Here is a 15153-nt window from a genome sequence, read left to right as displayed (position 1 = left end):
GTTAGACCCAGTGGCGCGATCCTTGCCCCACTGTGTACAAGCAGTAGTTGCAGCTGCAATGGCAGTGCAGGCTTCAGCCTCAGTAGTGTTATTCCACCCTCTCACATTGAGAGTGCCTCATGCAGTTGCAATTATTTTACTGCAAGAAAAAGTAGCATATCTTTCTCCAGCTAGGCATCTTTCCTGTATGACCATACTGTTGAGCCAACCTCATATGACAATTGAACGATGCACAACTTTGAATCCGTCAACTTTGCTTCCAACCCCTGCAGATGGCAAACCACACTGCTGCCTGCAGGAGATTGAACAAAAGACATTACCTAGACAAGACCTTACGGATGTTCCCTTGGATGATGCCGAGATGACATGCTATGTGGACGGCTCGTGCAGGAGGGGTCCTACAGGACAGAACCTAGTGGGGTATGCAGTCGTTTCTGATACTGAAACTTTAGAAGCAAAATCTTTACCACACAACTTATCTGCACAAGCAGCAGAATTGATTGCCTTAACAAGGGCATGTACCTTAGCAGAAGGTAAGAAAGTGAACATTTATACTGACAGTCAGTATGCTTTTTCTACTGTACATGTTTTTGCGCAACAGTGGAAAAATAGAGGAATGATAACATCTACTGGTAAACTGATTAATCATGCGCAACTTATTTTAGACTTGTTAGATTCAATTCAGTTACCTAAAAAGTAGCTATTTGCAAATGTGTAGCTCATACGAAACAACAGGATAGAATTTCAAAAGGTAATGCATGGGCTGATACAGCTGCAAAGCAGGCAGCCTCAGCCACAGAAACTTTTCTTTTGAGTGAGGAATTACAACCCTCAGAGACTTTAGATTTAGAAATGTTAAAAACAATGCAGACACTTACTACAAATATTGAGAAACAAAAGTGGATAAAACGAGGAGCAATTCTCGACAAGGGACTGTACATCTCCAAGGAAAAGAAACCAATTTTGCCATCTAATTTGTTTAGATATGCAGCGTTGTTGAGCCACGGGCAGAGCCATGTCTCAACAGGGGAGATGGTACAGTTAGTGAATTGAGTGTTTACAACCTACGGGTTTACAAACTATACAAAACATTTTTTTGCAGCATGCCATGTTTGTAACAAGCATCATGCACAAGGGGCGTTGAAGCCTAAGCAAGGGAATTTTCCTACACCACCATATCCGTTCCATACTATCTGTATGGATTTCATAGAATTGAATAAATGTGAGAATAAGAAGTATTGCCTTGTTATTATAGACATGTTTTCCAAATGGGTAGAAGCGTTTCCAACTAAAAATCCAGATGCAGCTACTGTTGCAAAGGTCCTCGTTAAAGAAATTATACCCAGATTTGGTATACCGGAAAAGATTTATAGTGATAACGGGACACATTTAAGTGAACCAAACAATTCAACAACTCAGTCGTTATTTTGGGATATCATTAAAGAACCACTGTGCGTACCACCCCCAATCTGCAGGGCTAGTAGAGAGGCACAATGGGGTATTGAAGAACAAGCTTAGGAAGTTGATAGAAGAGACACAGAAAAACTGGGTGCACTGTTTGCCTTTAGCACTGTTGAGTACGAGAACTGTTCCAAATGTGAAGGGATTAACTCCTTTTGAAACTTTGTTTGGGAGGGCATATTATACACCTCAGTGGAAACCTCTCATGTCTGCAGAGCAGGAGGCTGACAGTTCACTTGCAGGATATATGAGGCGATTTTTGAATAACAAACTTTTGCAGTTAAATTCTGTTTCAGATAAAGAGCAATCGAAATCGGAAGCACCAGTAGCCCCAGGCACCTGGGTCTGGGTGAAGATTGTGAAGTGAAAGAATTTGAGTTCTCCGAAGTGGGAAGGTCCGTACCAGGTACTACTGTCGACACCCACTGCAGTCAAGATCGCAGAGTGAGCTTCCTGGATTCATTTGACGCACTGTAAACTAGTTAAAAACTTTGAATTGGACAAAAACTTTGTTACTGTTGCACAACAAGAACAAAATGGCCAGATATACAGTGAGTAGAGACATTGAGCAACCTCAGAAAGCTTGTATGATTGTTTTTATTGCAATATTGATCACACTGTTCTTTTTGTTGTGGCCGTTCCTTTTTCCTGCCACAAAGGTTGAACTGATTAGACGTAATGAACCAAACATAGACTGGCATTCGAACTTTAACACTTATCAGGCAATTACACATGTGTACGCAGAGACTTTTAATGTTTCTAACTGCTGGGTCTGTACGGCCATACCAACAGCATACAGGGGTTTATTAATGACTGCTATTCCCCTGGGGGTCAATGAGACCTGGGAAAATCTGGTTTTTGACACAGTCGCTATTAAAGCACAAGATAAGGTAGCACTGTATTTGCCTGTGACACAAAAAGGAATTGTATGTTTTTATAAAAATGACTCCATCCAAGTTGGATGGAGTAAATGTAATGTTACAGTACAGTATAAATGTTATAGAAAACCAAATGATTTGAGTGGATCTTGTAGTACAGATTATGACTCATTTTTGAAATCTATGCATAAGACTCTTGATCAGGTACAGCATAATCCTGTACATTTCAAACAGTTATCAGTAATAGATAGGAAAATGTTTCATGCAGGGCAGTCATTTCATAACAAAGTAATAACTAAGGTAGAGGACTGTTATTTTGTATGTGGTAAAAAGGCATATAAATGGTTACCTGAGAATTGGTCTGGCAGTTGTTTTTTGGGGTACCTGGTTCCGGCCATCCGACACACTGCAGTTTTGCCTCAGGGGAGTATTCGAAATACTCGAGACGTAACCAAAAAGACTGTTAAGAAACCTGAGAATCCAATGGGACGAATCGAAGCAGGGTGGAAAGACCATCATAATGTGGGAACCAAACTTGTGCACATGGACTTGAGTGATGCTGTTATATCCTGGGCAGGTATATCACCCATGTATGGTGGAGTTAAATCAATATGGGAGCTGGGAAAACTGTCCAAACTTCTCGAAATAATGAGTAATGCGACTTTTTCTGCCCTTGAACTGATAACTGATGAACTGAATGCCATGAGAACTGTAGTGCTCCAAAACCGAATGGCTCTTGACTTCACCCTAGCGGCGAGAGGTGGAACTTGCGCTTTAATCAAAGAAGAGAGCTGTGCGTTCATTCCTGACCATCAGCATGAGATCAACGACCATCTCGAGGTGATTCAGCAAGTGTCGGCCATGACCAAACCAGGCCCAAACCCTCTGACAGAGTTTTTCCAGAATGCCTTTGGGGGTGGGGCTCCATTTTTATGAACATATTGATTGCTATTGGGGTAGGATTACTCCTAATAGGAGTTTGTATTTGTTGCGGAATCCCCTGCATGAAGAAATTAATTAAAGAATTCATAGATATAGCCGTATCTGAGACTATGTATCAAAGTACTGAATTTGAAGAGCTGCTAGAATGCGAGACACTTTCATAAAAGTTTAAACTGAATGACTTTCTTAACTGCAAATCCTGAATGGAAGAGATTAGGAAAAGAAGCAAGCTGTTTATTCTTTTTTGAAAATAGAATAAAAAGTATTAACAGGAGGGAAATGTTAGAAAAATATGTATTAATGTGTGTATGCTTAATGCCAAATTAATAATCAAGTGTTTTTAATATGCTTTTCATTCTATTTTTCTTGCACTGTGTTATATACAGATTGAGTTTCATATGAGACTGAAAAAGATGCTTTTTGAAAACTGCAGCATGCTTACTGAAACTTGCAAGTTGCCCTCTGACCTAGTAACTGCTAGCACAGCAATATTCTTGTTTATGCCTTGTGGAAATGTACTTGAGAAGCAGGTGTTTATCTGCTAGGTCAGAAGCATATGAATGAACAATACTCTATATTATAAATGTAATGATTCTAGACAAACAGCCTTGTCCAGAGGATGGGAACCTCTGCAGCTGCAGTAATTAGAGATAAGGTAGACAAAGGATTATTAGAGAAATGAACTGCTAGCATTGTGCTTGATTTAGCCGTAGTATCTTGAATGTAACATAACAAGTATCTGACTGAAAGTAACCAAGGCCATGTTGGTTTCCTCAGGAAGTTTCACACAAAAATTGTTTAAATCAGCAGAAATTCATGGGAAAGATGGTCAACAGATGATGATGAAAAGGTGGTAATCTGTTACGTCAGCATGGTAGGACAGGATTAATTTGATAACCTATAAAAATGAATGCATTTCCTGTTTCTGGTTAGACAAACTCTGTATTAGCACGTTTTTGTCTCCTTGCTGCAAGATTAAAGTGCCTTAACCTGAACCTACCGTGTTTTGATCATTTTTAAAGTATATTTTTCCTTTGACAACAATTTTACAACAAAGTCACCAGATTCACTTGCAACAAACCTTACCAGACCTGCGGCTGCTTAGCACTGAAAACACTTAACTGGCTCAAACTTCCTCACCACCCATCTTATACTCAGCTCTTCTCAACCCACAAACCCATCCATACCCCATCAACCTGCCCAGTAATCAGCCTCATACTTCAGTACTATCTTCCAAACAATTGCCTTCAGTCAAATGACAGACAATTGCTTACCATCTACAAACCTCAACAGGCTGCTTGGATCAGTCTCTATTCCAATGTTGTAGATAGAACTAACTGATACAGCAATTTTGCTCCAAGTTCTATCTCACATCTTCATTTTTTCAAGCCATTAGTAAGAGTTCTTCTCTTAGGGGGCCATGGTGGTGCAGTGTATATATATATACATATACATATATTTATCTAAATATATATATATATATATATATATATATATATATATATATATACACTGCACCATATATATATATATATATATATATATATATATATATATATATATATATATATATATATATACATATATATATATATATATATATATATATATATATATCTCGGTTAGGGGTCACCACAGCGGAACTCCGGTCCACTAATGATTGGTAGTTGATTTTTACGTACCGTGTTATCAGCCCTGATGCACAACCTTTAATGAAGGTACGCCCATTCACACATGTCTTCACACAGAAGATGCTCTAGCTGAGAATCGAACTGGACAGCGTCTTACTGTGAGGCGACAACGCTACCGCAGCACCACCACCGTGGGTCATATATATAGATATATATATATATATATATATATATATATATATATATATATATATACACACACACACACACACACACACACACACACACACACATACACACACACACACGTCTGGACATAGTGGCAATTATCGAACTGCTGCAACATCAATATAGTTAATGTGGAAACATATTAATGCCAACAATTAAATGTCAACATGCTTCTGTGCATGCTCTGTGGCTATTCCTCAGAACATGCAAATTGTAAAACAGTGCACCCCAACACCCCCTGCTAATTATTTATTTATTCCTATTCTGATGTCACACAATCCCTGGAGAAAAAGAATATTCACCTATACCTGGAGACTGTGCAATCTTGCAGAACTGTTGACCATCTGTTTGGTTGACCATTGGTTTGTTGACAAAACAGAGGTCATTTGGTCAATTTTAGTTTATTTTGGTTTAAATTAACAATGAGAAGTTACCACAAAGTAGCGCCTGGACCCAACAGCTCTTTAAATGAAGAGCAAAAAAAATAAATAAATAAATTAAAAAAAATAATAACTGCAGGATGTCAGTTTCCTGGCTTCCTGCAGAGAGTACCCAGTCCTTCAGTGTTCCTCAGCTCTTCACTTGAAGAGGAAAAAGATGTCAGTGGGGTACTACAGCGCTTAGATCTTAGTTTAAAAAAGGATACAAACTTTTTCTGTTTTAAACAGTAACACGCTGTCTGCTACAATGCACCAAGCAGTTGCTACAATTTATACCCTGCACAGAGTGCTACACTGCTCATGTTTCAGTTAAAAAATACTTTTAAACTATAGCAAATTGCTTGCTGTAATTTAGCTATCAGTTGCACAGCCAGCCTTAGACATAGGCCAACTTGGCGGCCGCCTAGGGCGCCGCTCTAGCAGGGACCCTTTTTCAGTGTTTATTTGGTGTAGGTAGACTAGGATGGGGGCACTGGGTGGTATGGTGGGGGGGTGCCGTGGAGCCCTTTTGCCTAGGGCACCAGTTGACCTAAGGCCGCTCCTGATCAGTTGCTACAGTTTAGAATACACATGAAGCACTACAGCACTCAGGTTTGACAAGAAATGCAATACTGGCTTTAAACAGCAATCAGAATCAGCCAATCACACCTCTTAACACTTTGATCTCAGGGCAGTTGCCTCCTTTGCCTTGCCTTAGCTACACTATAGGGTGTACTACTTTTTTATCTAAACTCAACTTATGTAAACAGTAAAACTCAGCAAAAAAAAAAAAAAAAAAAAGAACAAATATTTTTTGCAGGGGGATAAGCCCCCCTGCACCCCATCCCCTAACCTATATTTAACAACTGCATGTTTGCATTGCAGTGAAAGAAAGTGAAATAATACTTTAAGTGCACCACCAACGCAGACAATCCAGCACACTGTAAAACTTTTAAACTGCACCACCAGCTCACACAAACCAGCACACTGTAATTCGACAAACTGTACCATCTACTCACATGATCCAGCACACTGTGATACAACAAACTGAACCACTAGCTCACATAATCCAGCACACTGTGATGCAACAAACTGCATCATCAGTTCACACAATACAGCACACAGTAATATAACACATTGCACCACCACCTCACATGATCCAGCACAGTGTAATACAACAAACTGCAATACCAGCTCACATGATCTACCACATTGTAATACAACAAACTACACCACCAGATCACACAATCCAGCACACTGTGATACAACAAACTGTACCATCAGCTCACCCAGTGCATTACACTGTGACACAACAAACTGCACCACAAGCTCATACAATGCATCACACTATGATAAAACAAACTGCACCTCCAGCTCACATAGTGCATCACACTGTGATACAACAAACTGCACCACCACCTCACACAGTGTATCACACTGTAATACAGCAAACTGCACCACCAGTTCACACAGTCTAGCACACTGTAATACAACAAACCGCACCACCAGCTTACACAATCCAGCATGCTGTAATACAACAAACTGCACCATCAACTCACACGATCCAGCACAGAGTGATACAACAAACTGCACCACCAGCTCACATGATTTAGCACACTGTGATACAACAAATTGCACCATTATCTCACTTGATCCTGCACACTGTGATACAACAAACTGCACAACCAGCTCACACAGTCCAGCAAATTGTAATACAATAAACTGCACCACCAGTTTACATGATACAGCAAGCTGTGATGCAACAAACTGCACCACCAGCTCACACAATTCAGCACACTGCAATCCAACAAACTGCACCACCAGCTTACACAATCCAGCACACTGTAATACAAAAAACTGCATCACTAGCTCACATGATCCAGCACACTATGATACAACAAACTGCACCACCAGCTCACACAATCCAGCACACTGTGACACTCAATTCAAAAGACTGTGACACAATAAACTGCACCACCAGCTCACACGATCCAGCAGATTGTGATACAACAAACTGCACCAACAACTCACTCAATCCAGTACACTGTAGTACAACAAACTGTAATATTACTTACACATCTGTAAGAAAGCTCAGATCAGTGAAAATATAATAGTGTTACACTGCACAAAACATTTGTTCTTTTTTGGGGTTTGCTGGTTTAGACAAGTTGAGTTTAAATGTCTTGATTTTTGATAAGTTGAGTTTAGATAAAAAAATGTTTACCCATAGATATGTGTATGTGTTTGTAGTTCAGGGGTGTAAGGGCTTATCCTCCTGTAAAAATCTTTATTGTGTTTTGTAACCATAAGAGTTTTGCTGTCTTGACTAGTGACCTCCTAACATTTCAGATGTTCTGGTTTAAAATAAGTGCATGTCAATTAAATGGGACACAGTTCATCATTGTGGCCCCATCTTGTAGAAATATTTAGTTCAACCACTCTCACTAATGATAGGAGTCATATGTTGTTTGATGAGAAATTTCAAACACATTTGAAGGAAATCACTGCTTTTAATGTCAAAATTTTATGAAGAAAAATTGAAGCTTTACTGGTTATCATCTTCCCCCCAAAAGGTTAGCAGTCTTGTTATGAAAGCTAAAATTAATAGCATGGGTAGGTTAGCATATTAAATAATTGATTAAATCATTTGGCTTAAAGTGAATATGACTTTCAGCCTTAAATATATCTTCTTATCCAGCATTGAGCAGTGTCAGTGGCTCAATAAGTAGCATACTCTCCTTTGGTGCTAGAAGATCAGAAGGACGTCGGTTCTATTCCCATACCAAGTGCTTCAGTTCATTTTCCATACTGGCAATGCAGTGTGGCACAAGAGGGAGCACACTTTTGAGTGTGCCATCATTTGGATGAGATGTTAAAATTAGGTCTCATTTGCCTGAGTTGGTGGTAGCTCACATGAGTGTAAAATCCCCACAGCACTTATCAAAAATAATAGGTGACTTTATTAAACTAATAAGTAAAAACAACTGCACAAAAACAAACTTTCTAATTTATATTAACACAACGCTAACATATAAGGAAATACAAAACTTTCCCAAGCACACACAACCTTTTTACTAACAGTTCTCTGTCATGCCTCATACATTATCCTGTTCACCATTTTATCCATAATTCCATCTCATTTCCTTTTTTAATGTCATAATAATCCATTTTTATTATATCTGTCTAACCACACTTTTCAAATACATGCATTTTTTTATTAATTATGTTTACAACTTTCTTGTTTGTTTTACCATAAAAGCCATATAGCACTCTTTCACATAACAGCATGCAATGCCTTTGCTTCCCAAAGTTCTTTGTTTCTTTCCCAGAATTCCTTTCTTTTCTGTTACACATGACTTACTGTTTCTTCCTTCCTACATTCTCTCATTATATTGCTTGTAATTCATTGTGGCTTTAATTGGCAATTTATTCAAGATCAACATCCACATCCATACACGCATGCACACACACACACACACACACACACACACACACACACACACACACACACAAAACACACTAAAAAATCCAAAATATCTTTAACTTATTCCCTCCAATGAAGCTCTGGAAGTTTGCACTATAATTTCTAATAGGTGGAGCTTAAGCTTTTTGATAAAATCAAATTATTTCCTCACATTTCAAACAAATGTTCATATCTCTGGAACCACAGAGGTTACTAAAAAGTGTGCATTGCCAATTTCGTCACCACAAAGTTTTTTTTTTTTTTTTAGTATTATTTAGGATCTAGATTGCAGTATGCACTATAACAATTAAGTTTGTAATATTTTGTAAACAGCTTATGTCAGTAACCAGTGAAGTTACGCACATACTATCAGCAGCATTTTGTTCAACCAGCTAGATGCTTTCATATGAGGCTAAGCAGTTCTGTCTGTGCTACTTGATTGTCAAGATGTTTAGAAAAACATGACATTTATGACATAAATAATTATATGAACAGCAAGTAATATATCTTTATCTGCACTAAACAGAGGTCAGATATTAACAGAGTTGTGTTTGTCATTGTGTAAGCTTTAAAATGAAATATTTTAATACTTTATATGTAGCACAGTTTTAGAATTTTATTTATTTTTATTTATTTATTTATCATTTTGTTGACCTGGAAAGTCCGACTAGGTTCCACAGAGCCTGTTTTCAGCGGAGGCCCAGGGAGAAATGCTCCAGATGCATGTCTTTGGAATGTGGGAGGAAACCGGAGTACCCGGAGGAAACCCACGCGAACACAGGGAGAACATGCAAACTCCACACAGAAGGCACCCCAGCCGAGAATCGAACCGGAGAACCTCTTGTTGTGAGGTGACAATGTTAACCACTGCACCATTAATGCAAATATGAATAGGCAATATTTGATGCCTATAGATGTCAGTAGGGTTTAACCTCAGAAACACCTGAAGGTGTCACTTGACTGCAATAGGTTAAATATCTATCTTCTATATCTGATAGCCTGTTTCACCTCATCGCTTAAATCTTTCCATGGATTAATCGCAAAAAAAAAATTCTTTGTGATAATTTTATACCATTGTCTTGTAGAATTTTCTTTTAAAAGGAGGACTAATATTGTAGTCCCTTAGTATTATGGCATATTCTTTCATTGTACCTTATACATATTTTTCTTTCCTCTACATTTTTTAACTTTTTGTAATTTGTCTAAATTTATTTCTGTTTTCAAAAGCTTCATGACACCAGGGCCAGCCTAGGCCAATTGAGCTGATTGGGTGCAATAGGATCCCACTGTTGTCATTGCAATCTGCAGTCAATAAACATTAAAAAAAAATAAAATAAAAAAGAAACTGTTCCACTCCACCCACATCTGCTTTGCTGTTTGGCTGCTCTTGGCCTAGTGTATTCTCTTTCACTGGCTCAAATGTTCTACCTTTCAAGCTAATGAGACAGACTTCCTTCATGGAGATAAAAACAGAGCAGCATGAAGATTACAGCAGTCTTTTTTATTTACCATGCCTCAGACCACCTAAGAAAACCTCTCAAATGCTCTTGACGTACTGTGTGTGTGTGTGTGTGTGTGTGTGTGTGTGTGTGTGTGTGTGTGTGTGTATACATGTATGACTAATGGAGGTATTGCTACAAAAGTCAGTCAGACCCACTCAATGTGCTTGAACTAAGGACTGATCTGCACACTTGCCCATGTACTTGAACTAAGGAGCAACCTGCTTCCTAAAACATTTTTGTAAATCACTAAGGATTAAAGTCAGTCATAATTCTTATTATTCAGAAAATGTTGCGTGGGAATATATTTTACTACTTATTTACACACTATCTTTTTTAAGAGTCATACAACAGACAAATGGAGATAGAATGAGGTAAGTCTTATACCCTTGGAAGCAGCTCATTAAGAGCATAGAGCCTTAATCCTCTATACCAACTGCTAGACTTTCATTAACATCTTCATTTTCTGATAAATCATAGAGGATTTCTGACAGTCAGTAATACAACTCATTAGAGTTTCATGGTCTTGTTGCTCATAAAATGCATGTTGATGCAAAACATGTTGTTCTGTTAATTTTTAATTAGAGTAGTCTACCTCTACATATCTCTAATTTTGCAGAACATTTCTGATTTTGCCTCATATTTATACCTGTCCCTCCTTAGTCTTTTTTTGTTGTAAATCATTGAGGGTTATAGTCAGTTAGTAATGCTAGAGTTTCACAGTTGTTATTGTTCAGAAAATGCACGTCTATGTAACACCTGTTGTTCTGTTAATTTTTAAAGTGAATTAGAGTTGTCAGGCACTTAAGGCTTTAATATGTTAGTGAACTGTTTCTCGTAGTCAAAAGTACAGTGTATGACTCCTTCATGTCCATTTGCCTACTATGTGATTTTGAGCAAGACACTCAGCCAGTCAGTGCTCCCAGGTCTCCTCTGAAAAGGGACACTTTGTCCAGTGAGTTTACCTGGTTAACAAATAGATAAAATAAAATATTTAAACTGTATCCCTTTTTGTTTTTTTTTTTTTGTTCAGAATTCTTGAGCAAGATGTTGAGAGGTATTTTGGTCTGTTCCTTGTAAAATCTGTAGATTTCTTGAAATTGTTGCAGACTGTAGTCACTAAATAGTGACAGACGTGAGTTTCAGCCTTTGTATCATTCAGAAAATGCTTGGTTAGATTACAAATAAACTCACAGAAATGTATAAAAAGTCATCTGTCCTCTGTTCAGTATTGCTAGAATCACAGAAGTAAAAGGAATATAGATATGCTTCATTTTTGGGGAGCTCAAGACCCCTAGTCATGCTGGATATTTTCTAGCTGAAAGAGGAAAAAAAATCTTAAGAGACAACTCAGTGGCATTTGACCAGAGGCTTTTGTTGTCCCAGGTGTAGTGATGCTAGTATGGTATACAAGAGGTCCTGATTTCAAGTCCCATATGAAAGCTACTAGTTTCCTTTGACTTCTCTGATTCCAGCAATGTCAAAGCAGAGGGTTTCTCTATATTTATGTGTTTGTGTTTGTAATTTAACCTTAATCACCATGCTGAGGATTTTCTACCTGAAAGGAAAAAGCTGTTAAGGGAAAATTCAGTACCATCTGTACAGAGGATCTTGTTGATCCAACAGTTGTGACACCAGCATGGTATGCTAGAGGTCTTGGGTTAAGTCCCAAATGGGGGCTAATATTTTCCTTTTACTTCTCTGACTTCAGAAAATGTTTGCTAATGCATAGTATGTTTTCATAGCAAGTTTCTAAGTATATAAGGGAACAATTTTAAAATCTGTTGCTGATTTTGTGTCTTTGTTTATTATTCTTAAGCTAAGAAGTTAAGGTGGCAGAATGGAATTGCAATGGGTTGCAGTGTAAGGTTCTGACAGCAGCAAACTGAATTACATGTCTGAACCATTGTTTGTATATGTGTGCATGTGTTTATGCAGATGGGATAGTTTGCAACTGTCCTTGATTTTTTCCCCTCATATATGTGGTCTGTTCCTTGGTAAATTGTTAGGGACTGCAGTTACTAAATAATGACAAATGTGAGTTTCTGACTTCATATCCTTCAGAAGGTGTTTGCTAATACTAAACTTGCTATGCTAGCAACTAAGTATGACAGCCAATATTTAAAATCTATTCCTGATTTTGGGTGTTTGTCTCTGATTCTTAAGCTAAGAGATTGGGAGGGCATGTGAGTGCAATGGGTTGCAATGTATAGTTCTCACAACAGTGGGTTGAAAAATACTTCTAGGTAATTACTTATATGGTGCAGTGGTGCAGCAGTAGCATTGTCGCCTCACAGCAAGAGGTTCTCCAGATTGATTTTCTGCTAGGGTGCCTTCTGTGCAGAGTCTGCATGTCCTCCCTGCATTTGTGTGGGTTTCCACCAGGTGCTCCGGTTTCCTCCCATGGCACAAAGACATGCATCTGGAGCGTTTCCTTCTGGGCCTCTGCTGAAAATTGACTTTTTCCAAGTCGGACTTTCCCGGTAAACAAATGTTAAATAAATAATAATACTTATGTATTTTGTCATTCATGTAATCGCAAGTAAACATCTAAAGTGTACACAGTTATACAAGGGTTTGCAAGTGATGGTCACATGTCTATATGTGTTTAAATGGCTAGTTCTTCCATCACACAGTGATTGTGGTGTAATGGAAGGAATCAGTTTTCGTAAACAGGAGCATCATAATATAATCCATGTTCTTTGGGTGTGATCCTTAGTTTCTTTGTTTTCTTGACCAATGACAGTGTGTTTATTATTTGGCTGAGAATAAACTGGACAGCATGAAATCTACAAGTTTAATATTAATATTTTAACTAAGAATGCATTTTCAATATAGCTTTTTTTGCAAGCACATGGATGTAAAATGTACTGAGTTTGGGCTACAGCAGTTTGTATAGCACTTAGTGCAGATGAGTAGGACTAATAACTGTTAATGAGCTGCTTTCTGTAGTGCATGGTTTTATTCCATTAGTTTTCATTTGTCCAAGTCATTTTGCGTAATAATGACCCAGAAATGTGACACTTGCATCTAGTGGGCCACTCAAGGCTGTTACCAAATGCATTACACATTTGTCTTTTGAATTCCTACACCTTCCATGTAGCCACTAGTTAGTACTTCACTATATGCTGTTTGGCTATAAATCCCAGAGTGTCTCTTGTAGTTTAATATATTGTCAGATGCATTTTCAATAAATGTGAGTGACAGGGTAGAGAAGTTTACTTCTGCTCATGCTACAACTGTTTTCTATGTGGGACCATGTTTTGTTTAATAAATGCTGTCAGTGTTTTACTGTAAAATTTGAAATCAATGTTTTAAATTAAATCCAAATCTATGTAATTATTTTTAAAGTAAAGAAGAAAATAATATGAACACTGACAAGTTTGAACAGTGTTTTATTGGAAATCAGAAAGTCGCAGCCAAGTAATGGGATATTGGTATGTCTGGGAAGGCCCAGTCCAGTTACTCTGCCTAGGGCAATGATCAAGATTTGGACAGACTTTAAAGTGTCACACTTTGTTTTCTTCAGAAAAGGCATGTTGGTGCAAAACCTGTTATTCTATTAACTTTTTAAGTGAATTATTTTAAATCTCTTCCCTGATTTTGGATATGTTTTTCCCTATTACTTTTGTCTTTCTTCAAAATTCTTGAGTAAAGAAGTTGAAAAGTATGACACAAATGCAGTACTGGCATTCATAAATGAATGCTGGCACCATCCATCTCAACTATCTAGAATTTTATAGACTGTCCAGATTTTTGCCTTGTAGTTTTTGTCTGTGCCTCATAAAACTCGGAGCTTTCTGGAAAAAAAATTAGGATGGTGCTTGGTGATGAAAGGGTATATATTTGGGGGCACCCACTGTCATATCCAAAATTGGGCTCCATGGTTGCTAAATCTAGCCATGCTTGACACTACTGTTTATTTTTTTTTAACATTTTTCACATATTATTCAGCTTACATAAATATCTAAAAACACTATCCATAATCCTTCTCTTTGTTTTTCTTATCTCACGTTTCTTCTTGCAGCTCTGTTAATTCACACTTATTCACATTTACCTGCCTAATCATACCTCTCAACCTCGTAGAGCAAGAAATCTGGACAAAGGTATAAATAATGTAGGGACAAAGGCCCAAAAATAGGGACACTTTTTAAATATTGCTCTTAAAAACTTAGAAAGAATTTACATTAGCATTAATTATCTGAAGGATATGAAGTCTGAAAATCAAATGTATGCCATTATTTCTGATTTCAGTCCTAAATGATTTGCCAATGATTTGTCAGAAAAATGCAATTTTATGAGAAATGGACCAAAAATATAAGTCAAAGATCTGGGTATTCTGCAAAAATGGGACAGTTGAGAGCTATGTGCCTAATAAATAATGAATTAAACTCTTCTTGTTTCCATCTAATACAGTAGTGTACCTTTTTCACATAGCTCTGTTTTTAAATGTATTAATTTCAATTATTTCTTTCTAGCAATTATATTTATCTCCTTATCATAAACGGCTTATTTCTAACTCCTTGCATTTTTGCGCATATATTTCTTTATTACATCTGTGCCACTTTTTCTACCTCCTGATACATAGTTCTATATTTTTTATAAGTTAGTCACTGTTCAGTCAAATTATCA

The sequence above is a fragment of the Protopterus annectens genome, chromosome 13.part0 (assembly GCF_019279795.1).
Source record: "Protopterus annectens isolate FY-2018-M chromosome 13.part0, PAN1.0, whole genome shotgun sequence".
Classification (NCBI taxonomy): domain Eukaryota; kingdom Metazoa; phylum Chordata; order Ceratodontiformes; family Protopteridae; genus Protopterus; species Protopterus annectens.
The sequence above is the reverse complement of the archived record's forward strand: the minus strand, read 5'-3'. Positions refer to the sequence as shown.